Source organism: Caretta caretta, chromosome 3 (assembly GCF_965140235.1).
Source record: "Caretta caretta isolate rCarCar2 chromosome 3, rCarCar1.hap1, whole genome shotgun sequence".
NCBI classification, from domain to species: domain Eukaryota; kingdom Metazoa; phylum Chordata; order Testudines; family Cheloniidae; genus Caretta; species Caretta caretta.
Window position 1 is genome coordinate 24,482,913 of NC_134208.1, and position 26,320 is coordinate 24,509,232.

The window sequence follows — 26,320 nt, forward strand, 5'->3', positions numbered from 1 at the left end:
GACTAGAGCCGCCAGGGTCCCTTTTGGACTGGGCGTTCCAGTTAAAAACCGGATACCTGGAAACCCGAAGCATAGCTAAAAATAGCAGCATAGATATGGCAGTGCAGGCCTCAGCACAGGCTTTACAGGTATGCCTGGGGCTCTAGATACCACCTCATGTTGCTGAAGCCCACAGTGCTGCATCTACATTTCTAGTCTTACCTCCTCTCAACTCCAGAAAACATTGTGTCTAGTGACTGGAGCTGGCATGGTCGTTTGGGTAGCACACACAAGCGAGAGCTACTAGGTTTGCTCCCCCATCCCCATTAAAACTTCCCAGGTGTTTCTGAAATGCGTCTTCTTGAAAGGAGACTTATGGTCTCTGTGACCTCTGGGCAGTGGAGTTTACAACTGTAAGCAGAGTGGTCACTGTCATAGGGCATTGTAGAACAGCTGCTGGTGGTCTGTTGGGGTCAACACAGGTCACACAAAGCTCCACGCCATTTGGCAAGGTGGTTTTACCGTGTCGCTGTAACTGTGCGCTTACATCGGCCGGAGACAAAGTTGAGTGCGGACACATGCACAGGTAGGTTGACACAAGGCAACTTACGTTGACCTAACTTTGTAGCATAGACCTGGCTTTAGCCATGCTAGCAAAGGTATGTCTACCTGAGCTGAAATCACACCTCAGATTGCAGCGTAGACATACTGTAAGACAAATATGACGAAGGTGAAATTTCCCCTTATGCTTCAGGCTAGCAGAAGGCCAATGCATCAATTACATCTCACTTAAATCCTCGTATGTTCATCCTATCAGGGAACAAAAATAATACATGTAACTGATGTGACCAATCACAATTACCAACATAGCTCAGTTTTTGTATATCAAATATTGATTATTCATAATAAAATGTCCACAAGAAATGGATAGGGGGCAATTTGTTTTAAAAAAAGTCAAATGTGAGTCGTAAGAACATGTGAAGAAATTGCTCTTTGTTTATGGACATCTTGTAAGCAGAAAAAGAAGGTCAATCCATCAACTAAATGATCTGCTCAGCCATAAAAATATTTTATGCATTCCATTGGCAATTGTATTCTTTATCCAGTACATTGCATTGCTGTGATGAGCAAACAAAACTACTCCACTACATTTCTCCTGAAATGGATTAAATCCAACCTCCAAGGAGACCTTTTAGTAAATAAACTTTGGGATCAAATCTCTGTATTTCATTTTTAATTATATTCTGTGTTCCTTATTCAGGCAAAACACATACTGAAGTCAGCGGGAGGTTTTACACATATAAGGACTGCAGAATTTATGCAAATTATTTAAATAAGTATCTACTCATGCAGATTGCATATTTGCATCTATCTACTAGTTTTTGTTTTGAGTTGGTTGGCAGTTACAGGGTATGTGGCTAGATGTGGGTGAAGGGCATGCTGACTTTCCAGAATGCTATCAGCTCTAGAGGCAGTATTATAGGGGGTACATTGTGATTGTAGTCCATTATTTTAATTGCTTTCTCATGAACTTTAAACACCCAGGAGTGTGATACAATACTACCTAGTTATCTGAATGTCATTTACGTAAGGATCAAAAAAAAAAAAAAAAGAAAGAAAAAAAAGTACCGTTAACAGTCTTCCTAACACGACGAGACACCCTGGAGATAACATGCAGTATGCTAATTAACGAGACACACACCTGACGCAATTTCTGATGGCTTCATCATTTGTATTTTGTTCAGAATACATACAGTGACTCAAAGGTTCAGTGTTCAGATAGATCACTATCAACCTGTACTAAGTGGAATAGACAGGTTAAAATAATGTTTGCTTCAAAGCCCATCCGTGATCCTTGCCAATTTAACAACAATTACAGTGCTGCAAGGATGACACCTTTCAGTTGCCTGAGGCAGTGGATCATATCAAGAGTTTCCTTGAGCTACTTTGCCCCAATTACTGAACTTCACGGAGCGATTTAGGAAGATGAGGAGAACCCGAGTGCATTGTTATGTCCAGGTCAACATCAGCACAGTTCAATGATAAAGAAAAAATGTCTCTCTGCAGAGAGACAATAATCTTATTTGTCGGGTAGTTTTAATGATGCTCAGCTACTATCAAGAGCACAATTTAAAAACAAGATATGCTATTTGATGTGAATATTGTACATTTTAGCTGAAAGAACTCTGTAAGGAGGAAAATTTCCACAGTACGTTGGAATGAGATGGATGTAACATAAAAATGGCTATACTGGGTCAGACCAAAGGTCCATCCAGCCCAGGATCCTGTCTACCCACAGTGGCCAATGTCAGGTGCCCCAGAGGGAGTGAACCTAACAGGTAATGATCTAGTGATCTCTCTCCTGCCATCCATCTCCACCCTCTGATAAACAGAGGCTAGGGACACCATTCCTTACTCATCCTGGCTAACAGCCATTAAGGGACTTTAGCTCCATGAATTTATCCAGTTCTCTTTTAAACCCTGTTATAGTCCTAGCCTTCACAACCTCCTCAGGCAAGGAGTTCCACACGTCGACTGTGCACTGTGTGAAAAAGAACTTCCTTTTATTTGTTTTAAACCTGCTGCCCATTAATGTCATTTGGTGGCCCCTAGTTCTTATATTATGGGAACAAGCAAATAACTTTTCCTTATTCACTTTCTCCACACCACTCATGATTTTATATACCTCTATCATATCCCCCCTTAGTCTCCTCTTTTCCAAGCTGAAAAGTCCTAGACTCTTTAATCTCTCCTCATATGGGACCCGTTCCAAACCCCTAATCATTTTAGTTGTCCTTTTCTGAACTTTTTCTAATGCCAGTATATCTTTTTTGAGATGTGCTGAATTTCATATTGGGCTCAGTCCTGCAGCATCTGTTCAGGAAATTCTTATTCACATGAGCAGTCCAATTAACATCCAATATTATTATCAATATTTATATTATAGTAATATCTAGAGCCATGGGTCTCAACCAGGGACCTGGGGGGCTGCTAGGAAGTTTCAGGGGGGTCGTGAAGCACGGCCAGCATTAGACTCTCTGAGGCCCAGGGCAGAAAATCAAAACCCCCCTGCAAGGGACTGCAGCCCGGGGCCCTGAACCCCACTACACAGGGCTGAAGGCAAAGCCTGAGCAATTTAGTTTTAGGGTGCCCCCTCTGGTGTAGGGCTCTGAGTAATTGCCCTGCTTGCTACCCCCTAATGCCAGCCCTGGCTTTTAAATGCAGAAAAACAGTTGTGGCACAGCTGGGCTTTGGAGTTTTTATTGTATGTTGGGGGGGAAGGGCTCAGAAAAAAAAAGTTGAGAACCCCTGGTCTAGAGGCCTCAAATGAGAGGCGGGCCCCATTGTGCGAGGCAGTGTACATTCACACAGTCAGGGGCAAGTAAGCCACGAAGAGTTAATCATTTAAATAAATGAGACAAACAGACCAAAGGCACAGAGAGGTTAAGTGACTTGTCCAAGGTCACACGGCAGGTCAGTTGTAGATGTGGGAAATGGAACTCAAGTCTCCTGACTCTAAATCCAGTGCTCTGTCCACACTATTTCCACAAAGAAACTGGACATAAAGTGAATGGAATACTAGTGCAAGGGGTTTCAGGACTGGGCCTTTCAGCCCACCCTGCAATTGAATCCATGCAGATGGACCCCTGAACCTGCAAGGAGCCCAGATAAATCAACTGGTCAAAACAATGACGTAAATGAATCCCCCACACAAGCAGAGGGTTCCACCCACATAGATCCAGGGTCTTATTATAAACAACACTGCTTTTACACCCCCAAAACTGACAAACTGTGTTGTGATCAATCCTATGAAGGTTTATATAACGTTTTTTGATGTCTCATCCTAAACAAAGCCAAGTATTTAGCAACAGTGCAAGCTTTGAATATTATTCACACACTCCAGAGTGCAATGGATTTTTAGACATTAGTATTTGGAGTGACAGATGGCAGAATTTTCTAATAAGGTGAGACTCCACAAATTACTCTGCCCCTTACCAGCACCCAGGCCTAATGTAAAGGAAAGGGATACGATCTAAAGGGTGAAATTTACCCTTATGCATTGGCCTATGTAACATTTAACACTAGGGTTGCCAACTTTCTCATCGCACAAAACCAAACACCTTTGCCACGCCCCTTCTCGGAGGCCTTGCCCCTGCCACGCCCCTTCCCAGAGGCCCCACCCACCACTCACTCACTTTCACTGGGCTGGGGCAGGGGGTTGGATGCGGGAGAGGGTGAGGACTCTGGCTGGGGGTGCAGGCTCAGGGTTGGGGCCAGAAATGAGGGGTTCAGAATACAGAAGGAGGTTCCAGGCTGAGGCAAGAAGTTGGGGTGCAGGCCCCCTGGGTGGGGCTAAGGAGTTTGGGGGACAGGAGAGGGCTCCGGGCTGGGGCTGAGGGGTTTGGAGTGTGGGAGCAGGCTCAGAGCTGGAGCAGTGTTGGGGTACAGGAGGGGGTGCAGGCTCTGGGAGGGAGTTAGGGTATGGGGGGGGTGCAGGGCTGGGGTAGGGGTGTGGGCTCTGGGAGGAGTTACGGTGAGGATTATGGGAGGGAGTTAGGGTGTGAGAGGGGGTTCCAACCTGAGGCAGGGGTGCAGGAGGGGGATCAGGATGTGGGCTCCAGCCGGACAGCGCTTACCTCAGACAGCTCCCAGTCAGCAGTGCAGCAAGGCTCAGGGCAGGCTCCCAAAGCCCATGCCCGCAAGCGTCACCCCCACAGCTCTCCTTGGCCATGGTTCCCAGGGGCATCAAATGGAGCTTACCTGATCGCCCCTCCGCCTAGGGGCCGCACGGACATGCCGGCCACTTCCGGAAGCAGCGTGGAGCCAGGGAGCCTGCCTTAGGGAGCTGCACCACCAACCCGGACTTTTAACAGCCAGGTCAGCAGTGCTGAGTGGAGCCACCAGGATCCCTTTTCATCCAGGCGTTCCAGTCGAAAACTGGACACCTGGCAACCTTATTTAAGACCTACTTGAACTCTCAAAAAAGGATTTAAATGGTGCATAGGCCTACTTCTATCCTCTGCACATAATGAATTGCACAGCAGATGAGCTGTTAAATCTTTTCCATCCTTAGAGTCTATGATCTCTAATTAATAATTAAAAAAAAAAAACCACACACACACCCCACACCCACAGAAATCTTGCATTTGGTCCAAGAGAAGGTGGAGAATAAATTCATATCATACCAGGAAGATTTTCCTGATATTCAGTGCAAAATTTTCCCTTTTGTATTTTCATCCCATTACTCCTAGTTATAACTCTAATCCTGCTAATTGTTCCTTTCTCTCCTTGAAATGTACATCTTTCGCGGCTGTAAACTGTTCCCCCACCCACCCTCTGAGGCAACTAACTACAAGTTACACATAACTGATTTCTCATTTTAAATCCTAAATTTCTCCCCGCCCTCTAACCATTTCTTTTCTTCTTCTCTAAATTTCATCAGTTCCACAATACCTTCCTTGTGAAAACACGACTAGAATTAAAAAGTCATCTAGGTACCTCATAGGGAGGGACTTTTCCTGTTCTGTGAAGTGAAGCCTCCGAACATACAACCCCCAAACTTGTGTTTTCAGCAACACCACGTCACGAAAACTAGCTCTGACAGGTTAGAAACCTGTTCTGACACGCTGAAGATGGCTAAACCCTGTCTACACTAGCACTTACACTGTTGCTAACACTGGAAAGCGGGTACCACATTCCAAGCACAGATGCAGCCACAGAAAGCACATGATTAAACAGTGTTCTGGAATCTGAACTGGCTGCCTGTAAGTTTACAGGTGGAGTTCAAAGGATTGGTTGTTTTCAGCCTGAAATGCCTGAGATGGTTTGGGACCTGATTGTTTGAGAGATTACTTTTCTTGCCATGCCATATTGCCCCGACTGTTTGTGCTTCATTCATGAAAATCCCTCAGACTCATGCATGCGTGTGCATGCGCACACGTGTAGAAAGAGAACATATTTAAAGAGCACCGTGAAAATGGGATGGAATCACTGAGGATGTATGGCAGAAATCAGACTTCTTCAAATTCTGCTTAACAACTCACTTCCTTTGCTATATATCTAATTGCACTTTGCAGATTGAGCACCTGAAGTTATATGGGATTTTTTGATGTTTTGAAAGATGTTTACTGCTGAAAGTAATAGTGTGGTTTTGGTTTCTTAGCCAAGTCCTAAATCTCCAAGATGTTTACAGACTCTCTTGAACAGCAAAAATACTACAGTTTACAGTTGTTACTGTAAATTGTTTCTGTGAAACCTAGGACACGTCTGCACTTGCAAAGTTACAGTGCCGTCAGTTAGAGCGCCGCTCAGGGAGCGCCGAAGGAAAATCGCTGTTGCATGTTCATACTGACAGCTGCCTGAGCAATAGCATGTTCACATTTGTGGCGCTATTCAGAGCGGTGCACTCTGGGCAGCTATCCCACAGAGCACCTCTTTCTTTTTTTTTGCCGCTAAGACTTGTGGGAAGGTGGAAGGGGTCGCAGGGCACCCTGGGTCCTATCCCAATGTCCCGTGATGCATTGTTTCGCATCCCAGCAATCCCTGTGCTTCTGTCCACATTTGGTGCCATCTTTCAACGGTTTGTGTATTGCACACCCTGTCCTCCCTCTTTCTGGCTGCAGGAATGGATCCCGAGCTGTTGACCAATATGCTGCTCGCACTGACCAACATGTCACGAGTGGCAGTGGAGTTATTCCTTAAACTACAAAGGCAAGAGAAGTAAAACACTGATCTCGCCACACATACTAGTTACGACACAAGATTGCTTGTGGCATTCATGGAGGTGCTGGCCACAGTGGAACACCACTTTGGGGCTCGGGAAACAAGCACTGAGTGGTGGGATCACATGGTGATGCATGTCTGGGATGACGAGCAGTAGCTGCAGAACTTTCGCATGAGGAAAGCCACATTCATGGGACTGTGTGATGAGCTCGCCCCAGCCCTGCAGCGCAAGGACACGAGAATGAGAGCTACTGTGTCGCTGGACAGGCGCATGGTGATTGCACTGTGGAAGCTGGCTACTCCATATTGCTACCGATCAGTCGCTAACCGGTGCGGAGTGGGAAAGTCGACCACTGGAGTCGTGTTGATGGAATCTGGGCAATGTGCGTGACACTGCGGATGGTTTTGCACAAATGGGCTTCCCTAACTGTGGAGGGGCAATAGATGGCACACATATTCCAATTCTGGCACCAGACCACCTAGCCACAGAGTGCATCAATCACACTGGGTATTTCTCAATGATTCTCTAGGCACTTGTGGATCCCTGTGGGTGTTTCACAGACATTAATGCAGGCTGGTCCGGAAAGGTGCATGACACACGCATCTTTCGGAACACTGGCCTGTTCAAGAAGCTGCAGGCAGGGACTTTCTTCCCTGACCAGAAGATCACCATAGGGGAAGCTGAAATGCCCAGTGTGATCCTGGGAGACCGCCTACCCCTTAATGCCATGGCTCATGAAGCCAGACATGGGGCAACTTGAAAGCAAGGAGCAGTTCAACAACAGGCTAAGCAAGTGCAGAATGACTGTGGAGCATGCATTTGGCCGTTTAAAAGCCCGCTGGCAATGCCTGTATGGGAAGCTGGACATGGCCGATGACAATATTCCTATGCTTATAGCCGCGTGCAGTACGCGTCATAATATTTGTGAAGGGAAGGGTGAAAGCTTCACTGAGGGCTGGACTAGAGGCTCAGTGCCTGGAGACTGAGTTTGAACAGTTAGAGACCAGGGCTATTAGAGGGCCATGAGGCAGCAATTTGAAGCTGAAAGCCACTAATATTTGTTGCTATGCTCAGGCTTGCAGAGCTTGTAATGCTAGGTGCACATGATGCAAGAAGGGACCTTGACATAACTGTATGTTGCTTTTCAGTGCTCTTTTTGCTTTCACTTAATAGAATAAAGACTGCTTTCAAACAAACAAATCTTTTATTGAAAGGCAACCACCAGAGGAGAAAGTCAAATGAAAAAAAATCATCAGCCGGGAGCGGGATGGGGGAAGAGAAGGTCTTAAGAGGAGGTGGGGTCCCGTGACGGCTACAGATTTGTGTATGTCCAGGGATCATACCCAACCTTCTCCTTTGGAGTACAATACAGTGGGTGCTGTACTTCAGCAGGGCCAAACCGCAGAGGGATGGGGTTGAGTGCAGAGGGTGGTGGGAGACAACACTGCTGGACTGTGAGGAGGGAGGAGTTGAATGCTGCAGGTAGAGGGTGGAGCCAGGAGGTTGATAAGAGGGTATTGGCGGCGTAGGGGGAGCACATGGGGAAGAGTTTTGTGACAGTGGCTGTAGGAGAGGGTAGGTGCGGGGCTGCTCGGTTCGAACAACTAGTATCCCCGGGAGCATGTCCACTTGACGCTCCATAACTGTTAAGAGCCACTCTGTGGCTTCTTTCTGGTGTGCCACGTTCTCCTTTCGGTCCCTCTTCTTGCTGTCCTGTCTCGCTATTCTTTTTTCTCGGTGGCAGAGTGCATCATAACCTCACGCAGAAAGTCCTCCTTAGTTCTTCTTGGACGCTTTCTAATTCTGCCGCTGATAAAGAGGGAGGCTGTGCTCCCAAGGTCATCTCTGTGAAGTTTAAATGCAACATTTTACAGAAGCAGTATTCTTTGCAACACACACAACTCTGATTCAGTGCTTTAAAACACAGCCAGTACTCACACACCTGTCACTAACTGGCTGACCCCAGGCAAGCACACATGAGCCACAAGACCCCCAAAATAGTGAGTAGCCATAGGGCTAGGGTAAATCACTGTTCCCAGACCCTGCTGTACACTGGGCACGTGGCTCTTGGGGAGAGCCAGCCCTGTAGGGTGGGCCTGATAATCATTCCTGTCCCCATACCTTCCACAGGAGGTGATCACTATGGAAGAAATCTCACTGCTGAGGGTGAGCAGGGAATCAAGGAAGGGTCTTCTCCAAGCCTGCGGCTTCTGCCCTAGCACCTATGTGGCTAGCCTGTGTGCAGCAATGGTCCCCTCACTCGTCAGGGCAAAGTGGCGCAGGAAAGTTACCGTTAATGGGGCAAGAAACAAAGCAGCTCTGCCGAGGAACCTGCGGCAGCAGATTGCCCAGTATCTCCATGACAGTTTCCTGGAGATCACTGAGGGAAGATTCCTGTGAAATGAGGAAGTGGATCAACAGCCTGTTCGGCCGCTCAGGCTAGGTATGAGGTGGGAGACAAGCCTGCTTTCTGCAACCCTCCAGCCCCCAACAACTCGCTTCAACAATTCCCAAAATCAGATCCACTCACCAGGGGCCTCCTCTCCTGTTTGCGGTTCGCCAAGATCTGACTGCTGTGACTGGCTAGGCTCCTCCGGGATAGAAAAGAGCTCCTGACTGCATGTATCTCTGGCCTCCAAGTCATCCTCTGCCTCTGGGTCCCCCTACCCCTCTTCGTCCATGATTGCCTCCTCCTGGCTCAGTCCACTCTCGACTGGCATGCAAGCCAACAAAGTATCCACAAAGTCCTTCACAGTGGAGGTGGGATCGCCAGAGTATCGCATCCAGCTCTTTGTAGAGCCAGCAGCTTGTGGGCGTAGCACTGGAGTGGTAGGCGTTTTGCAGCTCCTTCACTTTGACCCTGCACTGCAATGTGTCCCGGTCATGGCCCCTTTCTATCATGCATCTAGAAATCTGTCCGCAGGTATCATAATTCCGATGGCTGGAGCGCAGCGGTGACTCCACTGCCTCCTCTCCCCAAATGCTGAGGAGGTCCAGCAGCTCGGCACTGCTCCAAGCGGGGGATCGCCTGGTGCATGGAGCAAGCACGGCCACCTGGACAGATGCACTGAGACCACTGCATGCGTCACCGAGCAAACAGAAAGGGGACTTTCAAATTTGCAAAAGGACTGTACGGGGTGGGGCTGACAGTTGGTCACCTGAGGGCAGGGCAGTAGAGTTCAAACTGATGGCCAGAGAGGCGAGAACAGGTATTGTGGAACACCTCCCGGAGGCCAATCGCCGCGCTGTAATCACCACGGTGTCTACACTGGACCGCAGCGCTGTAGCCCCGGCACAGGAAACTGTACGCCTCTCATGGGGGTGTTTTTTTTCAGAGCGCTGCATCTGTGCAGTTTCTGCACACTAAGTGGCTTGGCAGTGTGTGCACCTCAGGAGTTACAGTGCTCAAAGCTTTACTGTGCACAAACTTGCCAGAGTAGACAGGGCCCTGGTAAAAATGTAAAACACTCTGCTTTAAGGAGTTTTTGACTAACTAAAGTGGGACAGGCCTGAACCACACTTTTGTTTTCACCTGAAAAACAAAAATTTTCAAGTCTGTTTAGATCCATAAAAATCCATGTTTCACTTCCAAGGTTCAGAAGTGAAGTGAAACCCATCTCCACCTCTACTTAGAACCCTCAGTCTTTTTGGATCTGAGAGCTTTGTGGAGCACCAATTCACCATTACTATTTGTGAGGCCACCGTCCTCCAACATCCACCCCAGCTTTTCAGGAAGGCATTAGCTGTCTGGTCACTCCACTAAGCAGAAATGGGTTTCCTTGAATATTCCTGCTGTTCATTTAAACTTCACTGTTTCCACAATCATTCAGTCAGAAAAAGCATTTGCAAGAATATCTGTGGATTGCAAACACAGAAAGGACCTGAACACAGACACAGCAACCAAATGTTCTATTTGGGTGAATATTCACAGACATTTTTGAGGCATTATCCCAGCTCTAATCAGAACTAATGAAGAGAAGGAATTGCCTGAAAATAAGTAGTTTATTAAATACTACTACTGAACATTGATGCAATACATCTCACCAGCTCCGTTAGCATCATCATGTATCATCTTTGCGTGTAGAATTAAGTAGCTATTAATGCATTTTAATATGCAGGAAAATGCTGCACATTGGCACAACACATTGTAATGGTGCTTTTCTATCTATTCTAGGGAAAGGTTATATACAAACAGGTAGTATTCTGGTCATGTCGATAGGTATAAAATATACATGTACAGAAATACCAAACTAAAAATTTGGGGCTCAACACTGCTCTCTTTGAAGTCAATGTGAAGTTTGCCTTTGACTTTAATGGGAGAAAGACTGGGGCCTAAAAGGGGACACAGAGTGAAACTTATACAGATTCAAAAATGAGTTCAGAGGAGCTGGTACTACAACCAGAGTCTCTCTCTTTTTTTTTTTTTTTTTTGGTTTTACAACCACATTTTCCTAAAGATGCATAACCCCACCCCCCCACACACACAGCAAGCAGGAGGCTCCCAGGAGCAGCTGGCCAGGGGCTCCAAGGCAGAGGGCAGAAGCAGCATGGCAGTGGGAGGAGGGCCACCTGAAGTGCATGGCACTTGATAGACTGCTTGACAGCTGCGTGGCTTAGGGGGAAGTTAGGTTCCCAGCTGCCATTATCATGTTTTCTTCAAACAGGTCCAATTAATGTGAAGTAGGAACTTTTAATTTGCGCCCACAACATCCACACCGGGGGGGGGGAAGGGGGGGCAGGGAGACAATGCAGCTGGGGGAGGAAGAGAGGGGGAAGAGTTACAGCAGAGCACTTTGGTGTGCACTGCTATTCACACCCCCATAGTCCAAACTGCAGACCAATGTAGACATAACCTTAGTGTGAAAACCTGGTCCCACTGAAGCCAGTGGGAGTTTTGTCATTGACTTCAGTAGGGCCAGGATTTCCACCTATGTCTGTGCCTAACTTGAAACATGAATAGTCTGACATCATTAAGACTACCATGTGCTTAAAGCTAAGCACATGCATTAGGTTTTGCCACAATCCTTCAGTCTAGTCCATATAGCCTTGCACATGGACCCCACTGGCTTCAAGGGGGCTTCACAAGTGAGAGGTGTCCATGCTAGCAGATTCTGATGCAAGATGAGAGACCCTGACTATAAAGGAGAGACAGTGCTGTCAAATGCAGAATGGAACAAACAGAACAAGAAAATGGAGAAAAATCTTCTCTAAATTCTTCCAGTTATTGCAATTTTGTGGAATACAGTGAGCACACTTTGGTCCCAACTAAAATGGACCATCCCCAATGTGTAAAGTTAAACATGCATGAGTGTGCAGGGTCAGGGCCTTAATCAGTTCAGTTTGACTTTAGAGAGATTCCCTATACTTCAAAATTGGGAACACTCTAGAACCAGAATAAGCTTTTAATTAAGCATACCCTCTACAATTGTACAGAAAATTTTAAGACGAATTTGTTTCGGGTTTTTTGTTTATTTGTTTTCTACCTAGATGGTTTCCATTTATAAACAGCTGTTTAAAACAAAACATACCAATAAATCCCAGTTCAACAAATTACTATTTAGCTGCAAAAATTAAAGTGTATTTTTCTTTTTCCCACTAAGACACGTTGGGTGGGGAGGGAAGGGGGAGAGGATGAAACCAACTGAAAGTAGTTCTCTGGTTGGTTTTTGTTTGTTTTTGCTACATTCAAATGAGAACATGGCCAAATATATTTAAATAAAACCTTGGGAGGAGAAAATGCTGACAGGCTTAGAGCACTCTGCCAACTTTCAATGTGGAGTGAATTAAAACATCCAAGATCTAATGGTTCATTACAATATTCACCACGCTAAGGGCTAGATTGTCCTTAATCCATACGCGGGGGGCAGGATACAGAGAGCTGGCTTGCATAAACTGTATGAGAGCCTGCCACAATTGCAGTCCTTGCGCTTGTGGGAGCCAGTAACTGATCCCTTGGGCTCTGATTCTGTAAAGCTCTTAGGAAAAGATCAGCAGTTCTCAAAACTTTTTGCTGGCATGACCCCATTTTAATGAATTATTTCCTCCAAGGACACCAGACAGCGTGAAGTACGCCATTTTGAAGAGCAAAATGTCATCCTTTGCACAATGTGACCACCTCATACGCACATTAAATGGAAGGTCATGTCCCACAGAGGATGCCATTTTGCTCTACAAAATGGTGTCCCCCATGCATCATGACCTTGCACACACTGTACACGCAAGGTCTCGCTGTGCAGAGCAAAATAGCATCTTCAACACACTAGGGATTGCCGCATCCCCGTTTGCTGATGGTCACAACACGCTGTTTGAGAACCACTAGACTAGATTCAGCTCCTATTGAAGAAGTCAACAAGTGTTCAATCCAACTTCTACTGAAATCAATGGAAGAGACCCCAATGACTTCACTGGGACTTAGAACAGGTCCTTGATGTCTGTCCATTGACTTTAATAGGAACTGGATGAGGCTCTTAAGCACATGCTTAATTCTAAGCTCATATGCAGTCCCTTTACAGTCAATGGAAGCACTCCATGCTTAAAGTTAAATACGTGCCTTAGTGTCATGTAGGATCTTGGCCTTTGAACAGCCCACCCCCCATGGTGAGAGGGACAGTAAGGAGGCAGGACCTTCATTCTAACCTCAACTACTTAACAACAGCCCTTAGAGGAGGTTGGCTCAATGAAATGACAGGTGAGCACTCTGCCTAGTACTAAGTGTTTGCAGGTTTGGGCACTTTAGATGTATTTGTTAACTTCAAGAACAAAAGTCAGAGCTGCAGCGTTTCTGCTTTGAGCTATTGAATACCCCAAGTATCTGAAAGAGTTAATCACTTCTTGGTTTGGCACCTCTGTATCAAACAACATTTTTATTAATCTGTAGGAAAAAATATTTGCTCCTGGCCTGCCCTGCAGACATTAAGAGCAAGTTACAACCCCCTGAAAATAACGGCTTATAATGGAAATATTGACATGCCTTTAATTATGCCTTGCAAATGGGGCTGTAGTAAAATATCATATGGGACCCAACCATACATTCTTTGTGCATCCTCAACTCTCACTGACTTGAATGGGCGAGTGCCCATCTTTGCATAACCCATCAGGGTAAACACCATGTTTTCCATTGCAAATACTAGGTGAGCTTTATCATGTATTAATATGTGAAGTACAGAGCATTTTAGCTTGAGAGGATTCTATAAAGCAGCTTCGTTATGAGTAGGCTATCCACACACAAAAAACAATCTTGCTGCTACAATACAATGCTGAAACCCTTATTCAATACATGCCACTCTGTTAGAACTAAGCTACTGAAACCTTACTGAAAGAGATGTTGCAATAATTAGATTTGCCCTTTTCAAAGTCAAACCCTAATCTGATTTTCTTTAAAGTTGTAATAAAGAACATTTAACCAAATTAAAGAGCAGCTTCAGAATAATTAGCCAATTTGGTAGTTTATAGTTATTTTAACAACTGAAAAACAATTATGTTTTTTTAAAGATACAATAAAATCCCCATATTAAAAGGAAAATACTGTTGAGGACAGTACCCATGTTTTCTTTTTTAAATACCTGTGTTCTCGTTGGTAGTAAGCATATAGTACATTAATAGAATGCATTTCATCCCAAAGCACATGACAAATTATGGGCCCAATCCTGCTCCCAATGACAAATGTCCCATTGCTTTATGCAACATGCTCTCCTCAGACATCATTAGATTTCTGCACTGAAATCTGAATGGTAGCACCAGCTCTCATCACTGGGAGGAGAGAGGATAGTATAGAAGCATGAAGCAGAGAATTAATATTTTATATGCTGATCCCAATACCTGAACCACTTTGGATACAGGCTGTAGACTTCTGCTTCACCAGCAACTGTGGACCATTAAGCTATTAACCCAAGAGCTGGAATGGTGCTAACTGTAAAGATCCCCAGACTGTGTATTTGCCGACAGCTTGTTCTGCAGCAGCGTTTGAAGGGACTCAGTTGCTGCAATTCTTCTCAAGCTCTGAAGAGTCTCGGTGGCACACACTGCATATCACCACACCATAAAGAGTAAGAAATCAGCTCTGAGGGGAGATCAGAGGGAGTGTGTTTAGCTGTGCGTGCTGAAGTATAGCATGTTATGTTGGAACCGTACATTTGAATACATGTAAATCTATATAAGGGATACCAGTAGATGTATTGCTTAACAGCCTACATTGAAAAGTTATTCATAGTATTCCAAATACTATTTAGAATATATTTTCTACTATTTATGTTTGCTGTGTGCATTAAATGTGTTTACTAAGGCCAGGTCTACACTATAAACTTACGTCAGGATAACTACATCGCACAGGGGTGGGATTTTTCAAACCCCCTGAATGACGTACTTATATCAGCGCACCCTCCAGTGTAGACAGCATTCCCGCCGCTCATGGAGATGGATTAACCACGCTGACGGGAGAAGCTCTCCCCTCAGCATAGTCTTCACTGAAGCACTGCAGCAGCATTACAGCAGCGTTTTAAGTGTAGACCGTCCCTAAGGCTATGTCTACCCTGTCATTTATGTCAGCAAAACTTACGTTGCTCATGAGGGTGGAATATTCACACCCCTGAGCGATGTAAGTTACACCAACATAAGGGCCTGTGCGCACAGCACTATGTCTGCAAGAAAGCCTCTCCCACCGACATAGCTTTTGCCACTCACGGAGGTGGTTTTATTATACGAATGGGAGAGCTCTCTACAATGAGCACAGAGCAGCTTTACCACAGGTCCTGCATCAATACCGCTGCGCCGCTGCAGCGCCATACTGTACAGAAACGGCCTAAGAAACTGTACGGAACCCTCTTTGAACCTGACTGGGAACTACCAACGCCCACTTTTCAGGATTTTATATACAACAGTCCCGACGTTTAACTCTGTGTAGCGCGTTCTGAAAAGTCCTGTAAAGACAGGACTCTGGCCTGTGTTTTAGCAAAGAGTTGCACTGAGTTACAGGGAGAAGGGGAGTTTACAAGAGCTACACATAATAGTGCCTCAGTGTCCCCCTTCCCTGTTACACAAGTGCTAAAGTCAAAGCTTACAGTACCTCCTCTGGTAAAAATCAGAAGGGAGCTGCCCTCCAGCCCTGGCTAAGATAAGCAGTGCTCCCATGATGCTCCTGCCTAATGGCTGGTGTAGCGAGAGCACCCCTTCCTGCTTCAATCTACTTTAACCACAGCTTGGGGGGACTGAAATACAAAGGTGACATTGCAATGGGCTGCCACTTTCCCAACCCATCAGCGAGGGGAAAGGGGATGAGAGCCAGTGGGGTAACAAATTATGCAAGAGAAATCCACCCTGCAGCTTAGAGATCCGTCCTGCAGATTGGAAAGGATTGTTTTCCTCTAGAGGAATTAATATGTATGGGATGCAGGAGAAAAACAACAATTCTTGTTACTGATGCCGGAGAGGAACGTTGTCCAACTGTTCCATGGCAATTTATATTGAAGCTGCCAGATCCAGAGGTCAAGCAGCTCTCGTTGCCTGAGTTCTCACTTTCAGATGCAAATCTTCCAGGAGCTGTTTTGCTCCATGCCAATTGCAATCAAAACCACTCTTACTTCCATAGCTGGGATGTGTGATTGCACATGGTGGGCGTACTCTCACTCCCACATTAGCAAAGTCCTGTTATCCACTATTACAGTGGGGGAGTCAGATGTGCCACTGCATGTGGTCCTAAGAGGCCAACCATACTGGATTTTCGGTCCCTGAAGGGCATTCTTCTGCAGGCTGTCTCCCAGCTCCTCCCCCACGAGGCAGAGGGTAAGGCAGATAGAACAGAAGTCAGCAGGAGCCACACCTCCTTTCACATTAACACTTCAGAGAATAGGAAGAAGGAGAAATAAATGGTGGGGGCAAGAAGACGGAGAACGGGAGGTCATAGCAAGGCCATGGAACACTGGGAGGCCCGAAGAGAATACATGTGGGTGAATGGGATAGAGACAACATGGGAGAAAGCCAAACGGAACCTACACCACCTTACTGGAGTAAGGGAGAGGCAGGAGGGCTCAGTGGCGGAGCAGACAGCATAACATGGGGTAGCCAGAGAGAAGGGCTGAACAGGGAGAACCAAATGGGCTGAAGCCATCAGCCCTTAGGAAAAAGGAGCTACTACTAAATGCTGCAGCACATCTCCTGAGCAACACAGGCTACCACAAGAGCGTTGAACTGGTCCTTGACTCTCTACCCTGGCCTCCCAGAGAATAGAGACCAGTTCAAGGTCTTGGTCCTTAACTTCAAGGCACTCAATGGCCTGAGCCCAAGATATCTAAAAGATCTCCTAAGGCCCCAGAATGAGAACCACAGTCAATAGCTCCACGCCTGAGGCACAATGGAAGTCTTTACCATAAGGTTAAAGCTTGTCTGTGTGGGAGACAGAGCTTTCTTGGGGGGCAGTCTAGACTGGAAGAAACTCCCCAGGAACCAAGGACTATCACAAACTTCACCACCATCAGCTCTGAGTGCAAGGCACACTTCCTTGACTGGCCTTCCACAATTTCTTGACCTGCCTTCTCTAACATAAACGCAGATCAGTGTGTACAAATCTATTTTTAAAAAAAATCCCTGCCAAAACACTATACTACACACAGAATTTCCTTGGTTGGGAGAGGTTGAGAGAGAAAGTGAACCACAGGTGACAGATATTAGTCATGTGAACTTCTGAAAGTGCTCAGATATAACATTGACTAGGGTAGTATAAGAACTTACATAGAATAAAGTAGAACAGAATAAATTAAAGGCGGGGGGGAGAAACAAGGAAAAAATCAAAGGGGGCAGAAAGATAAAAGCAGAGAGAATGATGAATATGGCAAAGAATAATGGAAGAGGACACAGAAGCCAGGAGGAGAGAAAAGGAAAATAAACTATGGGAATAGATGCTCAACTAGCATGAATTGGTGAAGCTCCACTGAAGTGAACAGATCCATGGTTCTAGCCTACACTTAAAAATTTGATCAGTCTAGCTACATCACTCAGGGCTGTGAAAAGTTTTGCACCCTGTACGATGTAATTAGGTCAATCTAACCCTTAGTGCAGGTAGGTCAACGAAAGAATTATTCCATCAACATAGCTATAGTCTCCCAGAGAAAACAGGAAAATCCCTTCTGTTGAAATAGGAAGTGTCTACACTACAGCGGTACAGCTCTAGCAGCTGTAGTGTAGATATACCTTAAGACCATTTTTACCAGCTGAGGATTTGGTTGTTTAAGAAGAACCAGACTAGGGGATATACATATTTTATAAATAGGAAGTGAGAGAAGCATGGTTTTGTTTTGTTTTTGAAGAAAACAGGGAAAAAAAGTGGGTAAAAAAAAAAGGAGAAGCAACTGAACAGAATGACAGGTTTCAGAGTAGCAGCCGTGTTAGTCTGTATCTGCAAAAAGAAACGGAGTACTAGTGGCACCTTAGAGACAAACATTTATTTGAGCATAAGCTGAAGCGAGCTACAGCTCACTCCACTGGATGCATGCTTATGCTCAAATAAATGTGTTCGTCTCTAAGATGCCACAAGTACTCCGTTTCTTTTTGAGCAGAATTAGAAGTTCATGAAAATGGAAGATGGGAGGAGAGAAAGAAAAAGCAGCAAAAAAGAGAAAAATAAGCTAGAAAATACCCACGAACAGTAGGCTAGTGGAATAACTTATTTATTCATGAGCCTCCATTTTATTTTATTGTATTTCCCCTGGCAGACGTGCCACAACTCTGAAGTTTGAAAGCAAGGGAATAATGTTGCTTTGGGGATTTGAGTCTTGCATTTAATACTTTTACAGTTGGAAATGGCCCACCTTGATTATCACTACAAAAGGTCCCCCCACCCCAGCTGGTAATAGCTCATCTTAAGTGATCACTCTCCTTACAGTGTGTATGATAACACCCATTGTTTCATGTTCTGTGTGTATATAAATCTCCTCACTGTATTTTCCACTGAATGCATCCGATGAAGTGAGCTGTAGCTCACGAAAGCTCATGCTCAAATAAATTGGTTAGTCTCTAAGGTGCCACTAGTACTCCTTTTCTTATTACAGTTGGGTAGGTCTTTTGAAATGTAAATGCCCCAGTGGCAGGTAATTGCATTCTTCAAATGGCAAGGCTTGACAGAGAGGGGGATGTTGCAAAACAACTGAAAAGAATCTGAGAGGGATTCAAAGGAGGAAGGTAAACAGGAGGAGTGGCCTGTTTATATATAGTCAGGATGGATGGAGACCGGCTGTTCCTCCGCTAAAGCTAGAGCAGTCAGAGCCCCAACACAGCATCCAGATTCTTAAGGGCAAAAACAAACAAAAATACACAAATGCTCTTATCTCCTTGCTAACTGGTATTTAATTTACATTAGAATGGCTGGGTATGTAGAGCTTGATTCACTTCTGTTGGCACTGAGGAGTATAAATAAAACCGGAATGGAGTGCAGGCAGCTACAGGTTAGGGGGCAACACTCATTCCAGGAGACAGGACAGGTTGTGTTTCCAACATTGATTTGACCCAAGGGCTCTGCCAGAACATTCCCATACATAGGGAGCATCAGTGGCAGAGGCTATCAAGGGAATATGCTGAATCAGTCTATCCGTAAGCCTGGCAATGCCACCTCCCCAACCACTTGCAAGTTCCCTGGTGGAACAGGAGTTTGAGATGTCTTGTGCAGCTGCATCTCAACTCCAGGCAGACTTTTTGCACCCAGGAACAATGGCCCAGATCCTCAAATGTATTTAGGAAACCAGTGGAAGTTAAGAGTCTACATACCCTTGAGGATTTGGGCCCCTGTGACATTCATTCTGTCCGGGCTGAATCAAGCCACCAGTGTTGATGTTAACTTGCTGACTTGATTGTTACTATTATTCTTTGGAAACTGTAATTAAATTCTTAGGGTAATCTTGACTGCCTGATTTATTATTCACTCTGGCTTTTGATTGTTTTATTCTTCCCTTGGGAAATTTTGATGTGCCTGGAGTGGTCACAGAGGGAATGTTTCTTTCGTGAGCTACAGCTCACTTCATCAGATGTATACCAGCAATGCCCCTCTGCCATGTACATTGGTCAAACTGGACAGTCTCTACGTAAAAGAATAAATGGACACAAATCAGATGTCAAGAATTATAACATTCATAAACCAGTCGGAGAACACTTCAATCTCTCTGGTCACGCAATCACAGACATGAAGGTCGCTATCTTAAAACAAAAAAACTTCAAATCCAGACTCCAGCGAGAAACTGCTGAATTGGAATTCATTTGCAAATTGGATACTATTAATTTAGGCTTAAATAGAGACTGGGAGTGGCTAAGTCATTATGCAAGGTAGCCTGTTTCCTCTTGTTTTTTCCTACCCCCCCCCAGATGTTCTGGTTTAACTTGGATTTAAACTTGGAGAGTGGTCAGTTTAGATGAGCTATTACCAGCAGGAGAGTGAGTTTGTGTGTGTATGGGGGTGGGGGGGATGTGAGAAAACCTGGATTTATGCAGGAAATAGCCCGACTTGATTATGTAAAGAGTTGTCACTTTGGATGGGCTAGCACCAGCAGGAGAGTGAATTTGTGTGGGGGGGTGGAGGGTGAGAAAACCTGGATTTGTGCTGGAAATGGCCCACCTGATGATCACTTTAGATAAGCTATTACCAGCAGGACAGTGGGGTGGGAGGAGGTATTGTGTCATGATCTCTGTGTGTATATAAAGTCTGCTGCAGTTTCCACGGTATACATCTGATGAAGTGAGCTGTAGCTCACGAAAGCTCATGCTCAAATAAATTGGTTAGTCTCTAAGGTGCTACAAGTACTCCTTTTCTTTTTTCTTGGTAGGGTAGATCCATCCCCATCATCGTATCCGCTCATTATACTCCACACCTGAACATACCCATTATATGGATAACTTACCCATAGCTCAAGGTCTGTACTTTGACCCGTTAAACTTTCACCCCCAATCGGGGAGACTGCAGATTATGTAATCCTTACTCCACCAGCTCCTAAATCGAATTTCGCACCCCTTGATAATCTGTACCTTATTCCCAGATAACCAGAAACTTCTATGCCTAAACTCTGTACTTTTCTTTTTATTTCAACATTATCTTAATAAAATTATTACCTTTTTTTGGTGCAAAGGACATTTTAGGACAAATTCTGATCTCACAAATCTAGAATATTGACTTCAATGGAGTGACTCTGGATTTACATCAGCGTAACTGAAATCAGAATCTGATCCCTTCTCATTCCCCTTCTTCTGCTTGTATTTAAGGACATCTTGTTGAAGGACTGCTGATATTTTTGTTCTTGGCTTAGTGCTATGAATTATATACACATACGCGCGCGCGCACACTTACTTTCTCTGGCAGAAAGAACAGAGGAAGGATGCACTCACTGGCTCCTCTTAGAAAGTTGCTTTACATCCTAAATTACCAATATACTTAGTAGATTTTACTTAATTAAATAAGTTTTCTTAAATTGTTCTTCACTTTCAATTAAGTCAAGTGGTGTTGCTCTCCTTTATGTTTGTTCAGCTATGAAAAATTTAATTTAACACCATATTTTAAAGAAGTATTATCAGGACATAACATCCTGTTTTTACTAGTAGTTTAAATTCAGAATCTTGAAAATATTCAAAATTCAGATTTTCCACCATTAGCCAATATTCCCCCACATACAATTCAGTTCAAGCATGGGCTTTGGCAGACACAATTCCCTAGATCTCTCTGCTCTTGTCACAAATAATTGCTTGGTGACAAACTGGCAACACCCCTAACTGATTCTTTCACATACTAAGCAAAGTTGTAAAGCCAGTTGTTTCTTGCCAAACTTTCAGGAAACCTGGCCAATTATTGCTAAAACAAATTATTCAATTCCAGTTGATTATAACAATGATACATTTTCTTAGAATACTGTGCTCACGATCAAGAAAAATGGCTAAAATAAGAAACCATTGCCCAGAATGCCCACCCTCTGAAAAATCAGTCTCCTTTAATGCATCTCATGTTGGACACGCAAAAACTGAAGCACCCAGAATCACTAGTCACTTTAAAAAAAAAGAATTGGCTCATGGCTATACATAGTGAATTGTTGCTTACCTATAGATACATTCTTTTTATTGCACTTATTTAGAACAGGTTTCAGAGTAACAGCCGTGTTAGTCTGTATTCGCAAAAAGAAAAGGAGTACTTGTGGCACCCTAGAGACTAACCAATTTATTTGAGCATAAGCTTTCGTGAGCTACAGCTCACTTCATCCGCACTCCTTTTCTTTTTACTTATTTAGAAGTTACTCTAACTAACTCATTCCATCTTTCCACCTCTTTTAGTGATAGAAGCTTAGATAACTTTAATTCTGGGAAAGAAATTGTGCTAAAAGGATTTGTTGGTAGATCTGTAAATTCTGTAATGGAATCAATATACTCCTGCTGTTCAAGTCTTCAGGTACACCCTCCCTCTAGATACATCACTGGTACTCTGTTTAAGACTATAGCTCACAAAGACCAATCAGCAGTTGTACTTTGCATTAGGTAAGAATAAACTGTTGGAATGGGGCTGTGTCAGACTGTGATCCCTGGAAAAGAGTTCTGAAAGTGAGCCATGAGGATTTTCATTGTCTCATTGAAACACAGATTAAAATTCTTCATTATAAGAGGGAGGCACTTTAAAAAACAACAACAACAACAAAAAACCCTACCTTGATCCACAAGCAGGGAGTCTACCTCCAGCTTAGCAAGTCCGATTTGAGCCTGCCATCCATGGGAGCTGTTTCAGATCCTCTTGGCCAGTCTCTTGTTAGGATTGAAGGCTGTTTTAAAGCTACTTTCCTTTTTGTCTCACTATGTTCTGAAAGGAAAGAGTGAGCTCCGCAATGCGAAAGGGACTCAGCTATGCACCTATTGATCTGCCCTGGAGAAGCTACGAACGAAAGTGACCCTTCCCAGCAGCAGCGCAACTAACTAGCTAAACCCCAGCCTCTCGTCCAAGATCAGACGGGAGTAATCACCATAATTGCAGACGCTTCTTCTTCCAGGGGCCAAAGAGAGCCCCGAGTCCTCAGCCCCAGCCCAGGGCGCTACGGACCCCAAATATAAACGAGCGACTTTCTCGCGTCCAAAGGGACTTGATTCGAATTAACCGATCAGCGCTGGCCCCAGGGCAGAGCCAGCGGTGTTCCCCGCACGCAGGGCAGGCAGTCTCCCCACACGCTGCACACGAAAGGCAGAAGAGCCTTCCCCGGGACGAATCGTCCCCAGGCACCCAGCAGCAGACGACAGCCGAAGCAGCCCCTCAAACTACACGGAAACTTGGCGCCCCAACTCCGCCAGGGGACTGGAGCGAGGAGCAGCGCCGGGCTGGGAAGGGGGGTGGCCGAGAGGCACGACCGAAGTTGACTTCTTGCTCCACGGCGCTGGCCGGGGTTCAGGGTCGGGGGCAGCCGCTGGAAGTTTTGGGCTCCCTGCTGGGCTTGCCGCCGTAAGGGGCGGGCGGTGTGAGTGGGGAGGGGCGGCCCGGCTGGAAAGGCAAAGCCGCCGGCTTGACTGACAGACATACCTGGGCGCGGGGGCCGCGGCTGGTTCCGGCGCGGAGCTGCCCATCCACACGTCTCTCCAGCTCCCGCAGCGAGCCCCGCGGCCCGACCCGGCTCGCCAAGGCACGGCGCGGCGCTGGGGAAGATGCGCAGGGAGAGGTGGGCGGGGTTAGCCACGCAGAGGCGCCTTCCCCATTGGATTTCCCCAGCCCCTTGGCCGCCGAGTCCCAGCTCCGGCTGGGCTGTGCGCACCCCCACTGCGGACACAGCGCCCCCCCCTCCCCCCCAGACTCAGCCTGCCCCCCCGCCCCGGCCGTCCGGGGACACCAAGGGCGAGCTCCTGGGCGCGGTGCGAGACAGGAGGCTGCCAGAGACCTCAAGTGCCAGCAAGTGAAGCCGCGGCTGGGATGGGACCGGGAACATGAGCGATCCTGGGCGCTGGAACCCCAGCCAGCCCCGGCATCAGAGCAGAGTTGGGGCGGAGTGTTTGCTCTGTTACCTCTCCCACCGGTGTGTGTGTATTATTTACCCGCTGGGGACAATTAAAAGAGCTCACCGGACACACACCACTGGGAAGCGTTAGGGTCTTTGGGGGGAGCCGTGCGCCCCACCCCAGCACGTGTTAGCCAACAAGGGGAGAGTCAAAAACCTCCCATCAGACGGGGAGAAAGTAAGAAGCTGGATCCTGCCGATTTGGGGCTCCCTCCCCTTAAAATCTAACAGAGAACAAGTGTCTCTGCCCCCGTGTGCCAATGTAACGCGGAGCGCCCTGCATCCGAGCACAGCAGCACTGCCCAACCCCACCGCTGGCACCTGCCTCCAGCTCCATCTTCGCCCCAGTCACCCTCATTCTGCCATATGAATAACGAGCATGTTTAGCTGCTCCTGTTGCACCCCAAGCCCCTCAAACGCCAGATCCTGATGCAACCCAGCTCAACAGCGCCATTAAAACACAGGCCCCAAAATAAACTACCTCAAAATAGAGAGCGAGTCTTGCTTCTGCTATTCCACCAAACCTGATCCCAACACATCCTGGTACAAGAAAGCTACAAATACAACTGGCACCTGGATCCTGCTAATTTTTTGGGTACATACCTTGTTCAACTGTCTCAACTCAGTACATATGCACCTTCTCCAGGTCCATCAGAATAATTTGGATCCCAACATAAAAGCTCACTGTATCAAACTGGATCAAGGTGCCAGATCAGAGTTTGAGATGCTGTTGTATTGGGATGCATTCAGGTTTGTTAGTTTGGTGCAGTTGGAGTGGCTGGATTTGTTGTGTATATGCGCAATGGAATTTGAGGGCTGGGGACCAAAAATGCCCAGGATCCAGCTTTGACCTTTTTCCTCTTATGCAACAATAGTATCGAGCATCACATGTATAATGAAAACACTGATTTACAATAGTTTTCAACCTGCTGATTTACTAATGTGGAAAATGAATCATTTCATTTGCAGAGGAGAGGGTGTGGACTGCAAAGTAATGATACTTATAGGTTATACAGTATATAAAACATACATTAACATAAATGTGATCTGAATATCATTTAGAATATGATTACCTTTGATTGTGATTGCCAATATTTATAACTGCCATCCTTCAGAACACACCCACTGCACACTGACACTATGTACACACACTACATATACACACTCTTTCGCACACATACAAACACTATACTCTCACACACAGTATCCAGATTACACATGCAAAAATTCTTTTTAGGAAATACAAATGTTTTCCTCCTTCCTATAAGATGTGGAAAATGTATATCCTACCCACAGTGCTGAGTATTTGGAATGTGTGAGATTTTCCCCCATTCCAGAAATTCTTCTTATTCTTAGGATAATCTTCATACCAGTATAAGCCTCTTTGTATTGATATAATTGGATCCAGACTATAATTTGGTACAACTTTCTACAGTAGACAAGGCCTTAAACATTCCTGAGCTCAGCACTGCAACACTTAACTTTTAGGCACTTAAATCAGACTTAGATGCCAAAATATCAGGGTTAGGTGCCTAAATCCCAGTTTTGAAAGCATTGTGATCCACAAAACTTCTGCTGAACCTGGTAGGCATGGTTGGCAGGTATAATAGGCCAGGAAAGGCCAAGGCTTCCCTGGTGCAGCTGCCCCCCACAGACACCTGGGCTGCGGTGGTCCCGCCCCTTCCCTGAGGCACCCACCGCCTGCTGCTGCTGCCACCGGCCTACCTGCACTCCACCTCCCTCGCCCCCCCACCAGGTCCCCAGTACTCGCCACATCACTTCTCCTCAGGGGCAGGGGAGTGAGGAGGGACGCTGCGAGCAAGTGGCAGGCTCGGGGGTCTAGCAGGGGTGTGAGGCGCTTCGGCCAGGCACCGGGGCTGCCAGCTCGGCAGGGGACCGCCGCTGGCTCTGCCTGGCACTTGGACGGGGGCTGGTCCAGCGTGGCATTCTGGGGAGAGGGGCTCAACTCAGCCTGGCTCAGCGCTCGGCAGGGGCGGGAGGGGAATGGCCTGGCCTGGTGCTCAGCCCAGCGCTGGGGCTGTCCGGGGCTCCTCCTTTTATGGGGGGGCAGGTTTCGGGGCTCTAGCATGTGAGGGGCGGGGCCTTGGGCACAAGGGGTGGGGCTGGTGGGCTAGCCTCCCGAAAGTGGGGGTTCACCCATCGCCCATGCTGGTAGGTGTCTAAAGACACTCAACGCCTAAGTTTTCAGGTTAAAAATTCCCTACCTGCCTATGTTTCTGCTTTTGGGCATGCGCGCTGTTGTCTCACTCTAAGCATGTGGATGCCTGTCTCCCACCTAACCCCCACATCACCTGTGGGTGAACACTTTTCACAAAGCGATAGTTCTGTAGCTGACTGGTCAGTCCTCATCCTTAAAGAAAGAAAACCTGCACAACATTTTCAAAAGACAAGCCTCAGAACTTAAATTCATAACTTCGCTAGATGCTAAAAATCATGGACTGCACAGAGACACTGGATGTATGGCTTATTACAACAATCTATAACCCACTAATACCCCCCCACACACACACACACACATAGCTGCTTTTCTCCCTCCTTCCTTCCTTTCCTCCCTAACACTGGAGGAGTGTTAATGGGCCACTTCACCCTGATATGTGTGAATTGCTTATACTAA

The 26,320-nt window shown here is 46.1% G+C and overlaps 1 protein-coding gene across 1 annotated transcript in view; it reads right to left on the reverse strand.

Annotated features, from left to right (window-relative positions):
- The window catches only part of KCNS3 (potassium voltage-gated channel modifier subfamily S member 3), a 78,172-nt gene extending 54,812 nt beyond the window's left edge, over positions 1-23,360 (reverse strand). The window contains exons 1-2 of the mRNA XM_048845569.2: positions 23,217-23,360; positions 22,360-22,508 (exon numbers count right to left, since the gene is read on the reverse strand). The gene's annotated coding sequence lies outside the window, so the exon portion shown is untranslated. The remainder of the gene's footprint in view (positions 1-22,359; positions 22,509-23,216) is intronic.
- Between the last annotated feature and the right edge of the window lie 2,960 nt (positions 23,361-26,320).